The 24,265-nt window shown below is 39.8% G+C and overlaps 1 protein-coding gene across 1 annotated transcript in view; it reads left to right on the plus strand.

Moving 5' to 3' along the window:
- Positions 1-18,915: 18,915 nt before the first annotated feature.
- The window catches only part of KAT6B (lysine acetyltransferase 6B), a 201,213-nt gene continuing 195,863 nt past the window's right edge, over positions 18,916-24,265 (plus strand). The window contains exon 1 of the mRNA XM_042909120.1: positions 18,916-18,934. The gene's annotated coding sequence lies outside the window, so the exon portion shown is untranslated. The remainder of the gene's footprint in view (positions 18,935-24,265) is intronic.

Below are 24,265 nucleotides of genomic sequence, written 5' to 3' on the forward strand. Positions count from 1 at the left end.
CATCTCAGCCCTTGGGAAGGCAAAGGACAGGGAGAAATCAAATTCCCACATGCCAAGTAAATGGACAGCATATTGGGTGGGAAGGGTGCCGAATGAGAAGTGGTATTTCCCAAAGCATGGTACCCAAGATCACTTTAGGAGATACACAAAGGAATCTTTTTGACGTTAATAAACATTAACATGTATATCTTAATGAATAAAGGCAAGTGATACTGGCTTTTCTACTTAGGATATTGATATAAAATTTCTGTTTTGACTCCATTTAAGTAAAATAGCAGTTCATTTAAATAAAACTTTTTCACAAATAATAGTACAGCTCAGCCAATGATAAGACAGTAATACCCCATTGTAAAGTCTGGGAAACACTGAGCAGAGATAAGTGTCCTGGGCTGACTGGGCACTTTTTTCTGTCCCAGGGTGTGAAGAGGTTCATTCATTGATTCCTTCATTTGACTATTAGCAAATATTTGTTGGGTCTCTCTAATGTGCCAGACACTGTCCAAGGCCCTGACATTGACATGGTTTGTGCTCTTGAAAAGCTACATGTTAGGAGGCAATACAAACAGAGACAGAGAACATAGGCCATGGTAAGTGGAAAAAAAAAAAAAGGATCAGGACATGAAGTAAAAAAAGTAATAGATACTTTGAGGGGTGCCTGGATGACTGAGTTGGTTAAGTGTCTGACTCTTGATTTCAGCTCAGGTCATGATCTCATGGTTCATGAGATCAAGCCCTATGTTGAGCTCTGCACTGACATCATGGAGCCTGCTTGGGATTCTCTCTCTCTCTTTGCCCCTTCTCTCCCATCAAAATAAATAAATAAACATTTTTTAAAAAAATAGATGCTTTGAAACATTGGATGGTAAATTATACAAATATTTAATCTTCTGAGAAAAGGAAACAAGGGGTGCCTGGCTGGCTCAGCGAAAGAGCATGCAACTCATTTTTCTTTAATGTTTACTTATTTATTTTGAGAGAGAGAGAGAGAGAGTGAGAGTGGGAGAGGGACAGAGAGAGAAGGAGACAGAGATTCCCAAGCAGGCTCCATGCTAAGAACAGAATTCCATGCAGGGTTTGATCTCATGACCTTGAGATCACAATCTGAGCCAATATCGAGAGTCAGACACTTAACCAACTGAGCCACCCAGGTACCCTGAGCATGCAACTCTTGATCTCAGGATTGTGAGTTTGAGTCCCATGTTGGGTATTGAGATTACTTAAAATCAATCAATCAATCAATAACTTTAAAAAAGGAAACAAAGTTGATAATATAGTCATAAGAGAAATGATGTATAATATTATTTTTTAAAAGATTTGATTTTTAAGTAATCTCTATACCCAGTGGGGGACTCAAACTCACAATCCTGAGATCAAGAGTTGCATGTTCCACCAAGTGAGTTAGCCAGGCACCTCAATATTATTTTATTAATGAATAATAGCTTTCAATGATTAGCATTTTCCATGTGCCAATCTTTGTATATATTATTTCATTTAAATCTTCACCATAACATTGCAAGTTAATTCTTATTCAATCTATTTTACAGGTGAGCAAAAAGAAAGTCTTGTCCAAATGCACACATTGGTGGTGGGTTTCAAACTCAGATCTTCTTGGGGCCAAAACTTGAGCATATTCACTAAGTAGCCACATTAGAGCAAATGTCAGAAGAGCAAGGGAGAGAATGGGGAAGTGGAAAGAAAGTGTAGAGCAAAGAGTGGAAAATAGGGAAAAGAGGAAAAGAAGTAAGGGGATGGATGAGGGAATAAGGAAGCAAGTGAGGAAGGAGAAGAAGGGAGATGCAAGAAGTCTATGTCTCTGAGATGGGGGAGGGAAGAAGAATAACCTGATTACATTTAGGCAGTGAGTGGCCTGGATACAGTGATCAGGCCAAATGCATTCTAGAAACACTTAAATTGAAAATATGGAACATTCACAACAGATAATTATATAAAGAAAGAGAATTGGGGTGCCTGGGTAGCTCAGTTGGTTAAGAGTTTGACTCATGATTTTTGACTCAGGTCATGATCTCACAGTTCATGGGTTCAAGCCCTGCATTGGGCTCTGTGCTGAGAGTGCAGAGCCTGCTTGGGAATTCTCTGCCCAATCTCTCAGCCTCTCCTCCACACACATGCTCTTTCTCTCTCAAAAATAAATTAAATAAACATTAAGAGAGAGAGAGAGAGAGAGAGAGAGAATAGATTTGTGGTTGCCCATGGCTGGGGTTTTGGAATAAATGGGAGGTGACTGCTAATGGATACAGGGCTTATTTTCCAGTGATAAAAATATTCTAAAATTAATTGTGATTGTTGCACAACTCAGTAAATACACTAAAACCATTGAATTGTATACTTTGAGTGGGTGAATTATATGGTATATAAATTATATCTGAATACATTTGTTATAAGAAATAATTTTTAAACTTGAAGATAAATCAATTGAGTTATCCGGTTTGAGAAACAGAAAGAAGAGATTGAAGAAAAAGAATAGAACCTCAGAGACCTGTGGAAAACTTTCAAGTATACCATCGTATGCATAATGAGAGTCCCAGAAGGAAAGGAGAGAGAAGGAGCCAGAAAGAATATCTGAAGAAATAATGGCCAAAAACTTACAAATTTTAAGGGAATAAAAAACAATCTACATATCTAAGAACCTCAACAAAATCAAGGTAGGATATATGCAAAGAGACCAAAAACTGGACACATCATAAACAAACTGTTGAAATATAAAGATAAAAAGAAAATCTGGGGGGCACCTGGGTGGCTCAGTTGGTTAAGCAACCGACTTCAGCTCAGGTCATGATCTCATGGTTTGTGAGTTCGAGCCCCACATCAGGCTCTGTGCTGACAGCTCAGAGCCTGGATCCTGCTTCGGATTCTGTGTCTCCCTCTCTCTCTGCCCTTCCCTCATTCACGCTCTGTCTTTCTGTGTCTCTCAAAATGAAAAAACATTAAAAAAAAAAAAAAAGAATCTGGAAAACAGCAAGACAGAAGCAACACATCACATACAAGAGACCCTCAATAAAATTAACAGCTGACTTTTTATCAAAAATCATGGAGGCCAAAAGGCAGGGGGATGACATATTCATAGTCCTGGGGTGGGGGTGGGGGGAGGGGGACATGTCAACTAAGAATTCTATATCCAGTAAAACTACTCTTCAAAAACGGAGAACTCAAAAGATATTTGTATGCCAATATTCATAGCAGCATTATTCACAATAGACAAAAGGTGGAAACAACTTAACTGTTCATTGACAGGTGAATGGATAAACAAAATGCGTTGTATACATGCAAAGGAACATTATTCAGCCTTGGAAAGGAATGCAATTCTGATACATGCTACATGGATGAAAAGTAAAGACGTTATGCTAAGTAAAATAAACTAGACACAAAAGAACAAATTGTATGATTTCACTTATATGAGGCACCTAAAATTGGGCAAATTCATAGAGACATAAGGTTGAATGGTAGTGCTTACCAGGTGCTCACTAGAAGGATATGGGGAGTTGGTATTTAATAGGTACAGAGTTTTAATTGGGGAAGATGAAAAAATTTTGGAGATGGATGGTGGTGATGGTTGCACAACAATTTGAATGTTCTTACTGCCATAAACTTGTACACGCAAAAGCAGTTAAAATGTACTTTTATGTTCTGTACATTTTACCACAATAAGAAAAAATACAATATTAGATAAGAATAGCAAAAGAAAAGGAGAAATTAAGAGATTCCCAGGTAAACAAAAACTGAGAGAATTTGTCAATAGCAAACCTATATACTACAAGAAGTTTAAAGGGAGTTCTTCAAGCTAAAATGAAAGAACATTAGGCAGTAACTCAAATCCACATGAAGAAATAAAGAACATTGGAAGAGCTAACTAAATAGGTAAATACAAACTATAGTACAAAAGAAAGGGTAAAGGAATTGAACTATTTTTGTCTATTTTTTGTGAACTAAGTTTTGTCTATTTTTTGAAATGTCTTTTATAATTTTTTTAATGTTTATTTATTTTTGAGGGAGAGAGACAGAGCATGAGCAGGAGAGAGGTGGAGAGAGACAAACACAGAATCTGAAGCAGGCTCCAGGCTCTAGGCTCCGAGCTATCAGCACAGAAACTGACCTGGGGCTCTATTTCACAAACCATGAGATCATGACCTGAGCCAAAGTCGGACACTTAACTGACTGAACCACCCAGGTGTCCCAAAAATTTTGTATATTTTTGAAATTAAGTTGACATCACTCCTAACTGGATTTTTTAAAGTTAATTAATTAATTAATTTGTTTGTTTGTTTGTTTTAAGTAATCTTGATACCCAGTGTGGGACTCAAACTCACCACCCTGAGATCAAGAGTCATATGCTATACTGACTGAGCTAGGAAGGCGCCCCACCAAACTGGATTGTTTTAAGATGTGAATTGCAATCCCCAGGGGACCACAATGACTTATACATAAGACAATGACTCAAAACACAGTAAAAGAAGAAATGACAATGAAATTAGAATGCTACACTAGAAAACATCTACTTAAAAGAAAGTGGCAATGGAGGAATACAGAAATAAAAAAGACTTAAGACACAGAGCAAACAAATAGCAAAATGACAGATGTAAATTCTATGTTATCAGTAATTAAATTAAATGTAAATAGATTGAACGCTTCAATCAATAGGCAAACATTTTGGAAAAGATAAAAAATAATCCAATTATATTTTGTCTACAAGAAACACTTTTTTTTAATTAAAAAAATATTTTTTTTTAACGTTTATTTATTTTTGAGACAGAGAGAGACAGAGCATGAATGGGGGAGGGTCAGACAGAGGGAGACACAGAATCCGAAACAGGCTCCAGGCTCTGAGCTGTCAGCACAGAGCCCGATGCGGGACTTGAACTCATGGACCGCGAGATCATGACCTGAGCCGAAGTTGGCCGCCCAACCGACTGAGCCACCCAGGCGCCCCTAAAGAAAATATTTTTTAATTTAAGTAATGTCTACATTCAACATGGGGCTCAAACTCGGCCCTGAGATTGAGTCACATGCTGTTAGGGGTGCCTGGGTGGCTCAGTCAGTAAAGCGTTCAACTCTTGGTTTCAGCTCAGGTCATGATCTCATGGTTCGTGAGTCCAAGCCCCTCATCAAGCTCTGTGCTGACAGCTTGAAGTCTGGAGCCTTGAAGCCTCTGTGTCTCCCTCTCTCTCTGTCCTTTCCCTGCTCATGCTGTCTCTCTCTCAAAAATAAACATTTAAAAAAAAAAAAAGAGTCACATGTTGTTCCAACTGAGCCAGCCAGTTGCCCTTATAACAGACATATTTGAGATTCAAAGACACAGATTGGCTTAAAGAAAAGATATGAAAAAATATATACCATGCAAACAGTAACTGAAAGAGAGCTGGAATGTCTATAGAAGTATCAGACAAAATGTACTTTGAAATAAAAATAGCTACTACAAAATGATGATATAATTATAGAATGGCCAATACATTAAGAAGACAAAACAATTATAAAAAGTATCTATGAAGAGATAGATATAGATGACATAGATAATAGGAATAGATATATAACAAAGCCTCAAAATATATGAAGCAAAGACAGTCAGAATTGAAGGGAGAAATAGACAATTCACTAACAATAGTTGAAGACTTAATATCCTATTTCAATAATGGGTGGCATAACAAGATGGAAGATCAACAAGGAAAAAGAAAAATTGAACAGCACTATAAACTAACAGACATCTATAGAATACACTAACAACAGCAGAATATACTTTTGTCTCAAGTGCACAGGGAATATTTTCCAGAGTAGACCATATGTCAGGCCATACAACTTTTTCAATAAATTTAAAAGGATTGAAGTCATACAAAAATGCCTCTGATCACAGTGAAAAGAAAGTACAAATCTATAACAGAAGGCAATTTGGGAAATTCACAAATATGTTGAAATTATACAATATACTCTTAAACAATGAGTGGGTCAAAGAAGTCACAGGGGAAATTACAAAATACTTTGAAATGAATGAAAATGAAAATCAACATACCAAATATTTTGGAATGCAATGAAAGCAATGCTTAGGAGGAAATATATGGCTTTAAGTATTTATATTAAAAAAAGAAAGATCTCAACTTAATAACTTAAACTTTCATCTTAAGAAATGAGAAAAAGAAGAACAAACTAAACTCTAAGCAAACAGAAGAAAAGAAATAATAAAATTCAGAGCAGAAGTAAGTGAAATAGGGAATAGAAAGACAAATAGAGAATATTAATCCAAAAGTTGGTTCTTTGAAAAGATCAACAAAAATTGACAAAATTATAATGAAATTAGCTAGACTGAGAGTGGGAAAAAAAACAATATTCAAATTATTAAAGTCAAGAATGAATTACTAGTTGTACCCCCCAAAAAAGTATTCTATGAACAGTTGTATGCTTACAAATCCGACAAACTAGGTGAAATCAACCAATTCCTAGGAAGAATAAACTACTGAAACTGATGTAAGAAGAAATAGAAAATCTGAATAAATCTATAATAAGTAAAGATACAAAATTAGTCATCAAAAAGTTTCCAACAAAGAAAAGCCCAGGACCAGATGGCTTCACTGGTAAATTCTACCATATCTTTAAGTAATTAACACCAATCCTTCACAAAGTCTTCCAAGAAATAGAAGAGGAGAGATTACTTCCTAACTCATTCTGTAAGACCACTATTACCCCCAGACCAAAACCAACATAAAGAAAACTATAGACCAAAATCCCATAAGAATATAGATACAAAATCCTCAACAACACACTGGAAAACTAAATTTAGTGACATATCAGAATTATCCTCCAAACCAAGTAGGAATTATCCCAGGAATCCAAGGTTGGTTTAACATACAAAACTCAAAGTAACTCACAATATTTATAGAATAAAAGACCAAAACAAATGATGGTCTCAGTAGATGCAGAAAAGTTTTGACAACATCCACCATTCTTTCATGATACAAACACTCACCAAACTGGGAACTTCTCACTCTGATGAAAGGCATCTATGAAAAACTCACAGCTAACATAATACTTAATGGTGACAGATTGAAAGCTTTCCCTCTTATACTAGGAACAAGACAAAGATGTCCATTCTTGCCACTTGTATTCAGCATTGTAATGGAGGTTTTAGCCAAGGCAATTAGGCAAGAAAGAAAATAAAAGGTATCCAGATTTGGAAAAAAAGAAATAAAACTATCTCTTTCATAGGTGATATAATCTTGTATATAGAAAATCCTATGGAATCCACAAAAAAAATTATTATTATTGATAAACAAGCTCAGAAAGATTGCAGGATACAAGATCAATATACCAGAATCGATTATGTTTCTATACACTGGCATTGACCAACCCAAAAATGAAATTAAGGAAACGGATTTGCAACTTAAAATCTTATTCAAAAAAACAAAATACTTAGGATTAAATTTAACAAAGAAGTACAGCATGGTACATTGAAACTATAAAATATTGTTAATTTAATAATAAAAAATAACGTAGTTAAAATGAGCAAAGGTCTGAATAGATATTTCTCCAAAAAAAGATACACAAATGGATGATTAAGCACATATAAAGATGCTTCACATCATTAGCTACCATGGAAATGTGAATCAAAACTACAATGAGATATCACTTCACAGCCAGTATAATGGCTATAATAAAACAAATGAACAAACAAACAAAAACAGATACTAACAAATGTTGGCGAGAATGTGGAGAAGTTAGAACTCTTGTACATTGTTGATGGGAAATGTAAATGATACAGCCACTTTACAAAACAGTCTGGCAGATCACCCAAAGGTTAATCATAGAGCTACCATAAGATACAGATATTCTTAGGAAGAAAGCAAGAAAAATGGGAATATATGTTCACACAAAAAAACTTGCACAGAAACTTTATAAAGTATTCTTCATCATACCTAAAAGCCAGTTTATGTATTTAGTGTAGAAAAATAGTGCTCTTTATGTGAATGTTTCATTAGCATTGCCTATAGCATGAGTCTGTAAGCCCCACAAATGCAAGTACCACGTCTGATTTTGTTCATCATTGTATGTCACCCATTTAGCAGAGGGCTCAATTCAAGAGAGGCAGTCTTACAAATAGTTGTTGAATTAGTGAATGAATAACTTGCACAGAGGGGTCCTGGCTGGCTCAGGGTATAGAGTGTAGTGATTCTTGACCTCAGGGGTCATGAGTTCAAGCCCCATGCTGTGTGTGGAACCTACTTAAAAAAAGTCAGTCAGAGAAAGACAAATACCATATGATTTCACTCATATGTGGAATTTATGAAACAAAGCAGATGAACATAGGGGAAGGGGAAAACAGAGAGAAGGAAGCAAACCATAAGACACTCTTAACTATAGAGAACAAACTGAGGGTTGGTGAAGGGGAGGTGGGCAGGGGATGGGCTAAATGGGTGATGTGTATTAAGGAGGGTCTCAACACAGGGCTTGATCTCATGAACCATGATATCATGTCCTGAGCTGAAATCAGGAGTCCAACACTTAACTGACCGAACTACCCAGGAGCCCCTGTATCTGGCTTTTTTGGGTCAACATTTACCTATGGTGCTGTATGTAGTTGTAATTAATCTTCATTGTTGTATAGTACTCCAGTAGGAATACACTGCAGTTTATGTATCTGTTCTCTTGATGGGCATTTGGGTTGTTTCCAGTTTGCAGCTATTATGAATAACGCTGCTATGAATATTGTTGTCTTTTGCGGTCTTGGATATGTATTTCTGTTCATTATATCCTTGAGAGTGAAATTGCTGCATCATAGGACATGATCTGTTCAGTTTTAATGACACTGACAGTTTTCCAGTGGGTATGCAAGTGCCAATCACTCCACGTTGCCAGCAGTCAGTAGCCTTTAATGGCTCAATATTTCATAGCTGATAGCTTCCTTTCAGAATAGGATGGTCTTAGCTAAAGGAGCTTCAATGATTTCCTGGTGGGACAGCTTCTCTCCAAGCTCTTGTCCTTGTATAGATTAGTTGAGCTAACTTAACTTTTTAAAAATTCATTTATTATTTTTTCCTCTAATGTTATGGAATATTTCAAGGCTATACAAAGAAGAGAAAACACTAGGAACTATTTCCTCAGCCTTGCCAAGTCTCAAGATTTTGTCATATTTGTTTCAGATCAATTTTTTAAGATAAAACATTACAAATCAATTGCAATCCATGCCCCTCACTCTCAAAATGAGAGATGATCACAATCCTAAATTTATCATTCCCTTAAGCTTTTATACTTTTACTATAGGTACACATATATATGAGTAGTATTGTTTTACATATCTTAAAACTTTATATAGTATGATATCATACCATAAATATCCTTTTGCATCATGATTTTATTGCTTAATATGATTTTGAGATTTAGCCATGTTCATTCATTCTTGGTGTTTGGGCTATAGCAGTAAACAAAGCTGACAAAGATCTCTGCCCTCATGCAACTTACATTCTACCAAGGGAAGACTTAAAGTAAATATTAAATATTATATGTGAATTATATTTTATATTTGAAAGGAGATCATGCTAGAGAGAAAGGAAAAGCTGAACAGAGCAGGTGGGCTTCAGCACCCAAGGGAGAGGCATTTTTTTACTGTAATTTGTAACTGTAGGTTGTTAAGTTGAGTGGTTGGGTTGTTCCTCACATTAAAGGTGACATCTGAGCCAAGACTTGACAGCAGGAAGGAGGGAGCTATGGAACACATTCCAGGTAACGCCAGAAAAATGGGATAGCATGGAGGATGCCAATCATGGAGAACCTTGTAGGCCATTGTGGGGATTTTCCTTTTCTTATGATGTGGGGAGGCACTGAAGTGTCTGGAGCAGAGGAGGGATGTGATCTGACTTACATTTTATTAATAATGTATTTTTTTTAACATTTATTCATTTTTGAGATACATAGCATGAGTGGGGGAGGGGCAGAGAGAGAGAAGGAGACACAGAATCTGAAGCAGGCTCTGGGCTCTGAGCTGTCAGCACAGAGCTCGAAATCAGGGACCGTGAGATCATGACCTGAGCCAAAGTCAGAAGCTTAACTGACTGAGCCACCCAGGTGCCCCATCTGACTTACATTTTAAAATGTTGACTCATAGGGGCACCTGGGTGGTTAAATTAGCTCAGGTTACGATCTCAAGGTTTGTGGGTTTGAGACCTGAATTGGCTCTCTGCTGTATGCATGGAGCCTGCTTTGGACCCTCTGTCACCTCCTCTCCCTGTGCCTCCACCCCGCCACGCGCATACGTTCACGCATGCTCACTCTCTCTCTCTCTCTCCCTCTCAAAAATAAATAAATAAAAATAAATAAAATGTTGACTAATATATTTGATATTTATTGTTACACCTGGTTCATCTTAATTTTTGCATGGTGTTCTACTGTAGGATATACTTATTTATTCACTCTCCTACTAGGTTAAATTGTCTCCATTTTTATTATACACAATGCTACAGTGGACATTTTTTTTTAATTTGTCCCTTGGAACACATGTGGGAGAATTTTTCTAGAAGAAATTAGTGGATTGTGGGGTATTTGCCTCTTAAATGTTATTAGCTCTTGCCAAATTGCTCTGCAAAGAGCATGTCCCACTTTACATGGCCATCAGTGTATGTGAAGTTTCATTTGCTGCCTAGCCTCCCCAGCCCTTAAAATATCTCTCTGTGGTTTTAATTTGCATTTCTCTATCCTCGGTAAAATTGAACACCTTTTCACACATTTATTTGTGGTTTGGGCTTTTCTTCTAATCACCTGATCATGTCCTTTGATCAATATTCTAAGAAGATATTTCTCCCTTTTTTAAAAAATTGATTTTTAAAAGATCAATATCTAGAATATATATACTAGTATTGATCTTTTGTCAATGATACACAATCTGTTGTTGATTATATGTAATGTAAATATCTTCTCCCCTCTCTGTCATCACTTTTTTTAAGACATCTTTTGTTGTACAGAAGTTTTTAATTTGTATACAGTTGAATATTTGAATCCTTTTCTTTTAAGGTTTGTACTTTTTGTGACTATGCCAAAGTCATAATATTTTCTCCTATCTGTCCATCCCTTATATTTGTTAACACAATCAATCTGATTAGTATTAAGAGGGGAGGGGAAGACTGATCTGTCCCTTTAGAGGTGACTCTGTATCTTGCCTGGATTCTTTAATGCTGATTTCATGGTTTAACTCTCAGTGGGCAATTCCCCTCATTTCTAGGCTCCAGGGAAAGCTTTACTGAAATATCCAAATCCTAGGTGGATTTTTATTTAGTGGGCCGAAGGTGGGGGTCCTGGGGTCTGTGTTTTGATATGCAACCCAGGTGATTCTGATGCAAGAGGTCTCCTGTTAAGCCATTAGATAGTGTTTAATCACCCTTCCAGGTGTCTGGCAACTGGGGAATAAACCCACTTTTTCCTAGCTGATGATTTAGATTCTCTCTGCCTCTGGTTCCTCTTTGGTGAAAGTCCCTCCCTTAAGAATTCTTCCACGAATGATGAGCCCCATGATGAATCCCATGTGTCAAGGCTTAGTCTAGGCCTGGCTTGTAGAAAGGCTCAGTAAAAGGCGGATATTCATTAACCCGAAGGTCTCAAGCTCTGGGGTGAGCTGGCCCTGCCTCCTTCCTAAACTTATCTCCTACCATGCTCCCCATCTTGAGCAAGTCACTTAACCCCACAGAGTCTAGATTTCATCATCTGTGCACTGGTATTAATCTCTGCTTTAGAAGGTTATGGTAAGGATTAGAAATGGAATGTAAAGTGCCCAGGACAATGCCCAGCACGTGCTGTTCTTACAGAGTCTGTGCAAGCTGAACATTCGTGCTTTTAGTTCAGGGGAAGCTGAACTTGAAGTTCAGAAGCTGTTCTCATTGGCGTGCCACAGACCCTGAGCGGTGCTGGGCCATCTCCTGTATCCCCTTCCAGTGCCTCTAACAATCCTGGACATACAGGCTTTCAGTAAAGCTTTGGTAAATGAATGTTTCTTTCCAGTGTAACACACAATTCTTACATTCTATCAATACCTCCAGAGAAGCCACAAAACTGGAAAAACATTTTTTTTTTTATTTTTTTAAAATTTTTTTTTTAATGTTTATTTATTTTTGAGACAGAGAGAGACAGAGCATGAACGGGGGAGGGTCACAGAGAGAAGGAGACACAGAATCTGAAACAGGCTCCAGGCTCTGAGCTGTCAGCACAGAGCCCGATGCGGGGCTCGAACCCACGAACCGTGAGATCATGACCTGAGCCGAAGTCGGACGCTTAACCGACTGAGCCACCCAGGCGCCCCTGGAAAAACATTTTTATTATTTTAACAGGTGCTTATACAGAATTTATGCTAGGTTAGGCCCTATTCTAAGTGCTTTATATGAATTAACTTAAACTTAAACTGATCTAAAGGGCAGTACTCTATGGAGTGCGTTGACTCCCCACCCCCGCAGTGTGCTGCATTCAGTGTGGTGGGGTCAGGCACCTGGAAAGAAGGTGACTCAATTGCTGGTCCTTTCCCCAAGCTTTCTGCCTCTGATTGAGGTGCTTTATTACAAGGGGAAAGAACCTTTTGAATTGAAAATCATATATCCTTGAGCAATATTAGTTGTAAATCAGATGTTATATTTTAAAATCTATCCTGCCACTTCACACCCTCTAGGATGGCTGCTATAAAAACAAACAAGCCAACAACATAGGAAGTGTGTCAGGCTTTGGAGAAATTAGAACCCTTGTGGTTCACTGTCAGTGAGAATGTAAAATAGTGCTGTTCCTATGGAAAACAGTACGGTGGTTCCAAAAAAAAAAAAAAAAAAAAAAAAGAATTCCCATATGATCCAGCAATTCCACCTCTGGGTATGTACCTGAAGACTTGAAAGCAGAGATTCAAAGAAATATTTGTACACCCATGTTCATAGAAGCATTATCACAACACCCAAAAGGTGGAAGCAAGCTAAGAAAACATGGTATATGCCTACAACAGAATGTTCATTCAGCCTGAAAAACGGAAAGAATTCTGACTCGTGCTAAAACATGGATGAATCTAAAGGACCATATGCTAAGTGAAGACACAAAGACAAATACCATATAACTTATCTGAGGTACCTATCTTATCAGAGACAGAAATAGAATAGAGACAGAAAGTAGACTGGTGGTTGCCGGGGGCAGGAAGGACTGGAATAGGAAGTTATTATTGAACAGGTACAGAGTTTTAGTCTTGTGAAGAATGAATGTAAGGAATACCTAATGTATACTTAAAAATGGTTAGGATGGTAAATTTTATATGCATTTTACCACAACAACAATAACTTTTTCTAAAGAGAAAAACAAAACTAATTATGTGATGGTGGGAAAATGGATGGTAGTCTCTAGAAGAGCAGTGACTTGTCTATTCTATTCATCATTGTGGGTACTCAAACAATGTCTGGGCTTCTTGTGGGCATTTAAAGACACTAGATGAACAGGGGAACTTGGGTGGCTCAGTCAGCTGAGCATCTGACTTTGGCTCAGGTCAGGATCTCACAGTTCATGAGTTTGAGCCCGGCATCGGGCTCTGTGCTGACAGTTCAGAGCCTGGAGCCTGCTTCGGATTCTGTGTCTCCCTCTCTCTCTGCCCCTCCCCTGCTCATGCTCTGCTTCTCTCTCTTTCCCTCTCAAAAATAAACATTAAAAAATTAAAGAAAAAAGACACTAGATGAATAAATGAATATTAAAACACAAGACAACACACACACACACACACACACACACACACACACACACATAACTCTCTGGCTAACTCCTATAGCCAAATAGGGAATCCTACAAAAAATGAAAAATGGTGCTGGGAGGAATATAGAAGAAAAAGTGGAATGAAGGTAGTGGTCAGTTGTTCAAACTCCACTTAATCCAGGTAAGAGCCAGCTGAAAGGTAGCTGGAGATGCTGGGACGTTTTCCTGGGTGGGTGATGAGGGGAAAGTGGATGGAACATGGCATTAAAAAAACTTATGTGTATCTGGGTCCGTTGATGGCCCCACCAGCCTCCCAGGTCCTTTGGAGTAGGACTGAGATGTTACTTGGGACTCCTCTCTCACCTCACTGTCCCCCAACAGTCACCATGACTTTTTTTTTAGTTGTTGTTTTTTTTTTTTTAACTAATTTCTGCACCCAACATGGGCCTTGAACTCACAACCCCAAGTCATGGTCACATGCTCTTCTGACTTAGCCAGCCAGGAGCCATGGCTTTTCCATGTGACTCCATCCTACCTCTGACTGACCCTTCCTTTCTAACCTTTTTGCCTATAGCAGACTGATTTATAGTCAGCCTCCTCACCCCTAATCCTTCTCTTCAACCTGAAGTAACTCTTAAAAGTAGACTTTCTAAAAATCAGTTTTCATACTTTTAAAAAGTCAGTAATAAACCTCATTCTCTACCTACTAAAATCTAAACTTAGATGTTTAAAGAACTCTGTAGAACTCTGCCCTTTTGCAGCTGACATATAGGCTGTGCTTGCTCTTCTCCCACCAGCCCCAGGTTTTATTGTGTGTGGGCTTTTATTTATTTATTTTTTTACTTTTTATTATGAAATATTCCAACATATATAAAATTAGAGAATACAAGGAATGTCTATGTACCTACCCCTCCCATAGCTTTAGTAGTTGTCAGCATATGCCAGTCTTGGTGCGTCTGGAACCTCACCAATTCCCTGACCCCATGCACTACCATTTTTTTTTACTCATGGGTTTTTTCTCCCCTGGTTTTCAAATAATATTTCTTTTCTTCCTTCCTTCCTTCCTTCCTTCCTTCCTTCCTTCCTTTTCCTTTCTTTCTTTCTTTCTTTCTTTCTTTCTTTCTTTCTTTCTTTCTTTCTTTCTTTTAATCTCTATCCCCATTGTGGGGCTTTAGCTCACGACCCCGAGATCAAGAGTTGCATGCTTTAGTGACTGAGCCAGATAGGCGCCCCTCAAATAATATTTCTTTTTTTTTCAAGTTTTTTTTAATGTTTATTTATTTTTGAGAGAGAGACACACACACAGTACAAGCTGGGGAGAGGCAGAGAGAGAGGGAGGCACAGAATCCAAAGCAGGCTCCAGGCTCAGCACAGAGCCTGACGTGGGGCTCAAACTCACTGAATACAAGATCATGATCTGAGCCAGAGTTGGACACCCAACTGACTGAGCCACCCAAGCACCCCTCAAATAATGTTTCTTATAAAAGTTTTAAACATCACAAATGTGCAGAACAAAGACTGTGAAAGCCTCCCATAATCCCACATTCCTGAGATAATCATTGTTTGTAATTTAATGTAGGTTTTCCAGATTTTTTTGCTATGCATATATTAAAATATAAACTAATGAATATTCTCACAATATTAATAACCATATCTAATCTGTTTTGCAAATTTTTTTTCCATTTAACAATATATATTGGACATGTTCCATACATATTAGATCATGCAGATCTACCTCATTCTTTCAAAGCCAATTGACAACCAATTGTATCATCCTATATGGTGTGCCATAGCCTGTTTAATCAGCCCTTATTGGTGAACAGTTGAGTGAGCAGTTTCCATCTTTTCATTATTACAAAAAAGTTTCAGAAAGCATGTTTTTTTCTGCACTCGTGCAAGTATTTTTTATAGGAAAGAGACCCAGTGTGGAATTGCTTGGTCCACAGGTAAAGACATCTTAAATCTATTTATTTATTTTTTTAATGTTTACTTACTTATTTTGAGAGAGAGAGAGTGAGAGAGAGAGAGAGGGCATGCAGAGAGAAAATCCCAAGCAGGCTCTGTGCTGTCAACACAGAGCCCAATGCAGAGCTCAATCTCATGACTGTGAGATCATGATCTGAGCCAAAATCAAGAGTCAGACACTTAACCCACTAAGCCATCCAGGTGCCCCAAAGACATCTTAAGTTTAAACAGATGCCATAAATGTGTATGAAAGTGTATAAAAGTATTTTTTGCCACATTCCTGGGATATAATTAATCTATCTAATCTTTGCAGGTCTGATCAATTTAAACTGATATTTCATTATAGTTTAAATTTGTTTAATTTTCTGTGAATTTGAGCCTCTTTTCATCTATGAATCAAACATCAGAACTTGAGGGAGGAGTGGAGAAAAGGAATAATGGAAACAGGCTGGGCTTGGAGAGGTAGACCAACTCTAGCAGGCTAAGTGCCTTGAGCTTTAGGCAGACGTGACTATGAACCATACTACAAGTTAGAAGGTTCAAACTAAGGAGTGACTGAGGTCACATTCTCTGCATTCAGATTTGGTGTCTTTCAGTAGAGCCTGAAAGCCTCCAGCCTGTCTCTGCCTGTATTTCTGGTTTCCTCAGAGAAACTCTGCTGCTGACCAGCCAACTCCCCACCCCCATCAGCAGCCTTCCCTTTTCAAATACACTAGTGCTTAAGTAGGGTTTCAGTCAAAGATGGTGGGCTTTGGGCTCATTGGAAGATTGAAATACTTAAATCGTTAGTAGAAGAAATTTTTGTAAAATTGTAATACATGAATTCCTATATTTCTCCATGTGTACAGTTAATAGACAAAACCATTTCCTGCTTGGGACCTGAATTCAGAAAATTCAGTGTTTAGCCTCAGAATTAATTCACTGAGTCAACCAGTGTTTCCAAAAGGCTTCCTGAGTGTTACCAGGTATTGTTGCTAGACACAGGGATGCAAAGGAGAACAAAAGAGACCTGGTCTGGGGAAAACAACTTTTTTATTTTAATATAAACTGTCAATATCCAAATATTATAAACAGATGCAAAAAATGACTGACAAAAAAAGAGTGAGCTAGCAAGAGAGACACCCTGACATGTGTTTAAATGAATAAACACAAGGATCACAAGGATCACCTGGCTGACTCAGTTGGTGGAACATGTGACTCTTGATCATGGGGTGGTGAGTTCAAGCCCCACGTTGAGCATAAAGGTTACTAAAAAAAAACAAATCCAAAACCAACAAGAAAGAATACACACTAAGTGAAAAAAATTTATTTTACCGTGTTTATTTTTTTTAATTTTTAAAAATGTTTATTTATTTTTGAGAGGAAGAGAGTGTGAGCAGAGAAGGGGCAGAGAGAGGAGACACAGAACCCGAAGCAGGATCCAGGCTCTGAACTGTCAGCACAGAGCCCAATGTGGGGCTCGAACTCACTGTGAGATCATGATCTGAGCAGAAGACAGATGCTTAACGAACTGAGCTACCCAGGAACCCCTATCATGTTTAAAATTTACCAAGTTTGGGGTGCCTGGGTGGCTCAGTCAGGTGAGCGGCCGACTCTTGGTTTCGACTCAGGTCATGATCTCACGGTTTGTGGGTTCGAGCCCTGCATTGGGCTCTGCATTGACAGTGTGGAGCCTGCTTGGAATTCTCTCTCTCCCATGCTCTCTGCCCCTCCCCCACTCTCTCTCTCTCTAAATAAATAAACTTAAAAAAATAAAATTTGCAAGATAGTACAAATATATAGAAAATAGTGTATTAGAAAGTTGCAAGTGAATATGAACTATAATGAAAAAATTCATTTCAAAATGTGACTCACTTGATTTTGGTTACAAATGCATGCTGGGTGCCTAGATGGCTCAGTAGATTAAGCATTCAACTCTTGATTTCAGCTCAGGTCATGATCTCACGGTCGTGAGATAGAGCCCTGAGTGGAGCCCTGCAATGACAGTGCAGAGCCTGCTTGGGATTCTTTCTCTCTCCCTCTCTCTCTGTTCCTCCCCTGCTCGCGCTCTTGCTCTCTAAGTAAATAAATAAACCTTTATAAAAACAAAAAGAAGAAGAAGCATGAGCAATCAAAGGTATGTTTATCAAAAATGCATAATCTGAATCTAATCATGGGAAAACATCAGAAAACCCAAACTAAAGGAAATTCTACATAACAACTGGCCAGTAACCTTTAAAAACATCAAGATCATAAAGACTAAATTGAGGAACTCTTCCAGTTTAAAGGAAATTAAGAAGACAAAACAACTAAATGCAGCCACGATTAGATCCTGGTCTGGGAACAAAAAAAACTATTAAGGGCTTTATTGGGACAATTAGTGAAATTTGAATACGAACTGTAATTTAACAATGTTAGATTTTCTGAATTTGATAATTGTACTATAATTATTTAAAAGGCTGTCCTTAATGTTAGCAGCAAAGATAGAACTATTTAGGGGTAAAAGTCCAAATTTGCTCTCATAGTTCATTAAAAGGATCAATAGTATATATTGCATATACAGAGACAAAGCAAATGTAGCAAATATAATGGGTGAATCTAGGTGAGGAGTGTATTTGTTGAATTGTTTTTGCAACTTTTCTGTAAATTTGACATACTTTTCAAAAGAAAAACCTTGAAATAAGGCTTTAATATGTGCAAAAATATAAAAATAATCTCTGATATCTCTGGTCTGGTTGGAGTCATAGTTTAGAGGGGTTCTTTCTGGGAAGAGGGGGCTAAACCACGTGAGTAGAGCAGATTGGACGCCTGAACACAGCCCTCCTTGTGTCACATGGGTGTCCCTTGCTCATGAAATGTGGGTCTTACAAAAACGGTACTGATGGCTAAGCTCCAAAATTCAGTCAGCTGCGAGGACAAGTTTTAATTTCGTACGTCTGCCCAATTTTGCTCCTGATCAGCAAGCAATATATGAGACCTTGGCAGCAATACCTAGCCTGGCTCACCTCTGCTAAAGCCTGAAAATTGTTCTGTACTCTCTTCCTCTTCCTTTTTTTAAGTTTGAATTTTCTTAGTTCTTCCTGGTGGGGCCAGGAATGCTCCAAAATCTCCATAGATTAGGGTTAATCATTTGCATGACACAATCTGAGCCACCCTGTTCTCAGTTGTTTTAGAAAGGGACTTTCCTTTTTCTCCCAGGCCTCTGAGAAGACAAGTTGAAGAAGGTCTTCTGAAGCTCACCCAGGCTCTGTGGGTGGGAGTGTGCCTGTCAGCCTGCTCAGTGGGGACCCAGAGCACAGTGAGTCTACAAGGGGCTGAGCTGGGGGTGAGGTGGGTGGGAGGCTGGGGGTGGATTTGTCAACTCGTGTGTCCTTGAATGTTGAGGCTGCTGACTCTCTGAGGCTGGGATAATACTGTGAAAATTCGCTACATTTTGGTCACAATTTTGTCACGTGATTATTTCATGGCAGTGGCAGAAGTTGATAAAAATCGAGAATGTTTTCTTTGTGTTCTATGTAAATTTACCTGCAAGACCACAAGTTCTTGGCACTTAACTCAAGGTGGGACTAGTGTCACTGAACAAGTATCTTGTGGGTGCCCACTGGGGCTTCACAGGGTGAACTAGATGGTAGTTATTGTCCCTGCCCTGAAGGAGCTCCGAGAGAAGTCAGTGGGTGCGGTCAGTCGAGAGTGTTACAGCACAGAAAAAGCAATTGTTTAGGACCTAGACAATGTGCATTTTTAAAAAACAAGGTGAATGGCAAAATCGCCAAAAAAAGTTTTAAAATAAGTGATTTTTAAACTGGAGGAAAATCACATTTGTTTAAGTGTCAGCCAAAGTGGTAAAACAATGCAAAATAAATAAATAAGACCCACTACCCGATAGAAACTGAGGCCAATGGTACTTGAGCCAACAATTCAGTGAAAAGGAAATACAAATGGCTCTTAAACATATGAAAAGGTGTTCAACTTCACTCATGATAAGAGAAATGCAAATTGAAATTTCAATAGGATGCCACTTTCACCTTGACCAAGAATCAAAGGTTGATAATATTGTTGTGGAGAGCTGGGGAAATACCGAGAGTGTGCATTGGAGCCCCCTCCCTGTGGGGCAAGTTGGCCATAGCTTTCGAAATTTAAAATGTACATCCTTTGACCCAACAATTCCAATGCTAGACACTTACCCTGCAGACACGCTTAAAACTTGCAAAATGTCATACTATTAAGTGAAAAAAAAAGCAAGATACAGAACAGTGCATATCATATGCTATCAACAGAGTTTATATATAAAACCATGTAGCTATACCATAATTTTCTTAACTTTTCCCCTAATGCTGGGTACATGGTTGGTTTCCATGATCTTATGATTATAAGCAATGCTAGATAGACATCTTTTGTGCATGAATCTTTCTTACATCTCATATTATTTCCTTGGGACAGTCCAGATTACTGGGCTAAAGAGAATTTATAACAACCATTGCAGCAACCATCACTATTTGTTAAGCAGCCTTTATTTTTTCTCTTCATCCTGACGACAGCCCTGTGAGGTAGGGAGGAGCAGCCCCACTTTCCTCATATTTGAGGAAAGGGATTTAAAAGAGGCAAAGTGACTTGTCCTAGAGCACACAGCAGTAAGGGTGGGTGGTGAGAACTCATATCTTGCTTGACTCCCAAGCCCCTGACTTAGAGCCCACTCCTCTGAGTGGAGTATTTTTAAGGCTCTCGATAAACATTGTCAAATTACTTTCCGGAAGTCTCACACCAGCTCCCAACTATCACTCCCAACTGAGTGCTAAATTTTGTCACACTTGGGCCAGTGTTAGGGATTCCATATTTTCATTTTGCTATTTTGGAAGGAAAAAAATATCGTCTCACAGGTCTTCGATAACTAGTGAATCTGAACATTTTTCATATATTTATTAGCTATTTGTGCTTTTTCTCTTTTGTTAAGTGTACACAGCTGACTATATATATTTTTAAATATATAAAACTTTATTACAAATGTAACATGTCAATGGGGCACCTGGGTGACTCAACTCTTGCTTTCAGCTGAGCTCATGGTTTCACGGTTTGTGAGTTTGAGCCCAGGGTCCAGCTCTGCGCTGACAGTGTAGGGCCTGCTTGGCATTTGGTCTCTCTCTGCTCCTCCCGTGCTAGTTCTCTCTGTCTCTCAAAATAAATAAATAAACTTAAAAAAATGTAACATGTCAATTCTTATCTAGTCTCAGTTAAGACACCTGCTCAAATGGGCAAAAGCAGCAGGGAAGGCAACCAGATGGGTTCTGGCTCTGGAGATTCAAGTCCAGGAGGCTTGCGGCCACTGTGGGAGAAATCGGGCACATTCAGATTGAGACAGGTGGCAGCAAGGACTTGGGTGTGGTGTTTAAATAAACCCAACACTAGGATGTACCATCTATGTATTGCTTTCTGCTAAAGCAACAGATGATGGTGGTCTGGGGCCATCATCCCTGGAACGGCCTTTCTTTCTGATTGTTGATGTCAGGCTGGTGATGGCCTCACGACCCGCTGGCTGGAGCGTCCGGAAACAGACGCACATTTTCAGCGCAGAGTAAGCTCTTCCAGGAGCCAAACTGTCAGTTTCCAGAACCTTCTGCCTGATTTCCCCAGCCACTAGGGTCATGACCGGCCAGGAGAAGGAAGGCTGCCTGAGGGCTCCAGGACTGTGGAGGGTGCAGAGGCCACGCCAGGCTCAGACTCAGGCTCTGGTTCACTCTTTGCGCCAGGAAGGGAGCAGGTGCTTTGCTCAGGGAGGCAGGGGAGACGGTGGCCTGGAGGTGCGGGGTTCCGGGAGGCAGGCCCGCGGGGAAGTGAGGCCAAGACACCAGAAGTGGGGAGGGCTAGCAGGAGGCTTCTGTCAAAGCCCGCTTCTCACTGTGAGTTTTGTGCGCCTGACAGCGGCCCTTCAGCAAGGTGAATTCTTTCGGAAAGGGTCTCATTCACACACTGCCAAGACAGCCGCGACCTATTCTTGAATTCACACAAAAATTAAAAGCAAGACAACAGCCCGGCTAATTTAGCAACTTGCGGGATGCAGCTGGTGCTCCTTTGCAAGCCGAAAAGGCTCGGCCTTCCGGCCCCCACCCCCGCCCCGGGGAGGTCTTGCTGGAGTTATTTCGTATCCTGCAGTTCCAGGCCGGATTGTGACAGCTGAGTGACTTAGCTGGCACCATGGGATGCGGAATGACAAAGGCTCAGAGCATCGCCCGGTGGCGGGGGCTGGTGAGGGCTGGCGGGGGAGGGCACGGCGGGCACCCGGCTCTCGATGCTGCCTGGGGGAAGCCTTGGTGTCTTCCCCCCTTCCATCTGTCTCTGTAAAATGATTCTTGTAGGAATTAAGTGAGAGACTTTTCCAAACCAAAACGTGGTTACTACGGTGTCCTTACAGCCTGGAAGTGGTTGGGCCTCAGGCTTCTTGAAGGCTTGGCCTTGGACGGTTCTTTTCTCTGCAGCTGCCAGCAGCGCCTCCCCTTTCTCTTTTCCATCCAGTGCCAGGGTTCCTTCCTTCTGCCCCAGAGACCATATTGCTCTCCCTGGCCTCCCTCCGTCATGCCTGGAGGTCTGGCCGGTCTGGCCAAGGGCCTCGGGCCTAGGTGACTGGGAGAGGGCGTGGGTTCTCAGGGTTGCTCCTGGTCCACAGGCGCCCCCTGGACAGTATGAGGAGGGCAGGTTGCTCAGTACTTCCCCGGATCCTGAACAGCCCCAAGCACCCTCATGGGGCAGTGGCCTCAGGGGGCCAGGCTGAGTGTAAGGTTGAGCCAGGTGGGAATTCTGATCTCTTGCCAACTGCTGACTCAACACCTGGGGAGCCACAGTTTCTTTGTTTGTAAAATAGAAGTTAATAGTATTTGAAAAGGAATTTTGTGATGATGAAATGAGCCAATTCAGGGAAATCAGTGCTCTAAGTACTGCCCAAGTGCTAGCTATTATTAATAATATAGTTACACTGAGCACCCTAAAACCATGTTCAGCAAACATGCTCTGTCAGTCCACTTGAACATCCTAAGTTCCCACACTGTTTATCCTTAGAGGTTTCGCGTGGAACCACAGAATTATACAACCCAACAACCAACATGAGCCCCCTTACTCCTTTAATTAACAGGAATAGCATGTGCTTCTAGCCACATTGCAAATCAGCTCCTAGGTCATTTGTCATTTTTTAGAGCTCCAAGACTAGGTTGAAGGGCTACAAAAAGGGTACTGAATGGATTGGGACAGAATTTCTTTCTCTTAATGTTTTATTTATTTTGGGGAGATAGAGAGACAGAGTGGGGGAGGGGCAGAGAGAGAGGGAGGCACAGAATCTGAAGCAGGCTCCAGATTCTGAGCTGTCAGCTCAGAGCCCAATGTGGGACTCGAACCCACAAAGCGCAGGATCATGACCTGGGCCGAAGTCAGACACTCAACCGATTGAGCCACCCAGGTCCCGCTTTTAATAACTTTTTTAATGTTTTATTCATTTTGGGGGGCAGAATTTCTTTCTCTTAAGAAGCAGCTGTATTCCCAAGGAATGTCCGTATTTCCAAAATCTCAACTTAAACCCTGGTAAGAAAGTTAATTATTTGGAAGCCAACAAAGTCACACTGAAGAGCTAAGGTTATTCTGACTTGCTTTTCTCCCCTGTTGGGGCAAAGCAGTAGATTCTAGCCTGAGAATGACATCATTGCTTCAGGCTTCTTCAGCTTTTATTCAGATGGAGAAACAAATCCACTTTTTAATTCTTTTGGTCTCAGCAATAGTTTTGCTAACTTACTATAGGGAGGTTCCAACATAACTTGATATATCTGGTGTTTCTGCCACAACCGTGGCTGGTGGGCAGTCAGCTGGGGTGTTTGGAGGAAAGGATAATTAGTGGGAAGGGAAGTGTTTTTACCTCGATGGCACAGTCACTGAGATGTATGTAAGAAAGGTATTTGTAAAGTATTGTGTTTTACGAATATATTAATTTAGGTTATGCAACCCTACTACCTGCTGTGGTAGACAAACTTCAACATCTCTTTGGCTTCACACAACAAAATTTGTTTCTCCTATTACATGTCAAAGCAAGTGGTGTGGGTAGGAAGAAGATTGGGGAGAATCTGCTCCATTCAGTCACTCAAGGGTCCAGGCTAATAGTGGCTCTGTCAGCTTGTAGCTCCTTATCTGGGACACATGACTTCTCGGATGCTTTGGAAGGGAAAGAGGGAGATGGAGAATTAACACCCTGATTCTTAACTTTCTTGACCCAGAAGAAATGCATACCACTTCTGCTCATTATCCATTGGCCGAAACTAGCCACATGGTTCTAACCTAATTGAAAGGAAGGCTGTGAAATGTAGGGGAGCACAGGGAATATCTGGTGAACATTAATCTCTCTGCCAGAGACTGGGATACTACAAACTACAAATCAACTGAACATGGAGTTACTTCAGGTCATTTGCTATGATTCAGGAAACAAAATCAGGAGCCGTTATAGACTGTTTACTAAAGGTTATCACTCAGTGTGTGGCATTACAATTGAAAGAAAACAAGAACTCAGTCCCAGCCAATAGATATGTGTCAAGTGACATCAGCCACTGAAGTGAGGCACATAAAGCGGATTAATAGGCCACAAACTCTAGAAGGGGGCAGT

Source organism: Panthera leo, chromosome D2 (genome assembly GCF_018350215.1).
Source record: "Panthera leo isolate Ple1 chromosome D2, P.leo_Ple1_pat1.1, whole genome shotgun sequence".
Lineage (NCBI taxonomy): Eukaryota > Metazoa > Chordata > Mammalia > Carnivora > Felidae > Panthera > Panthera leo.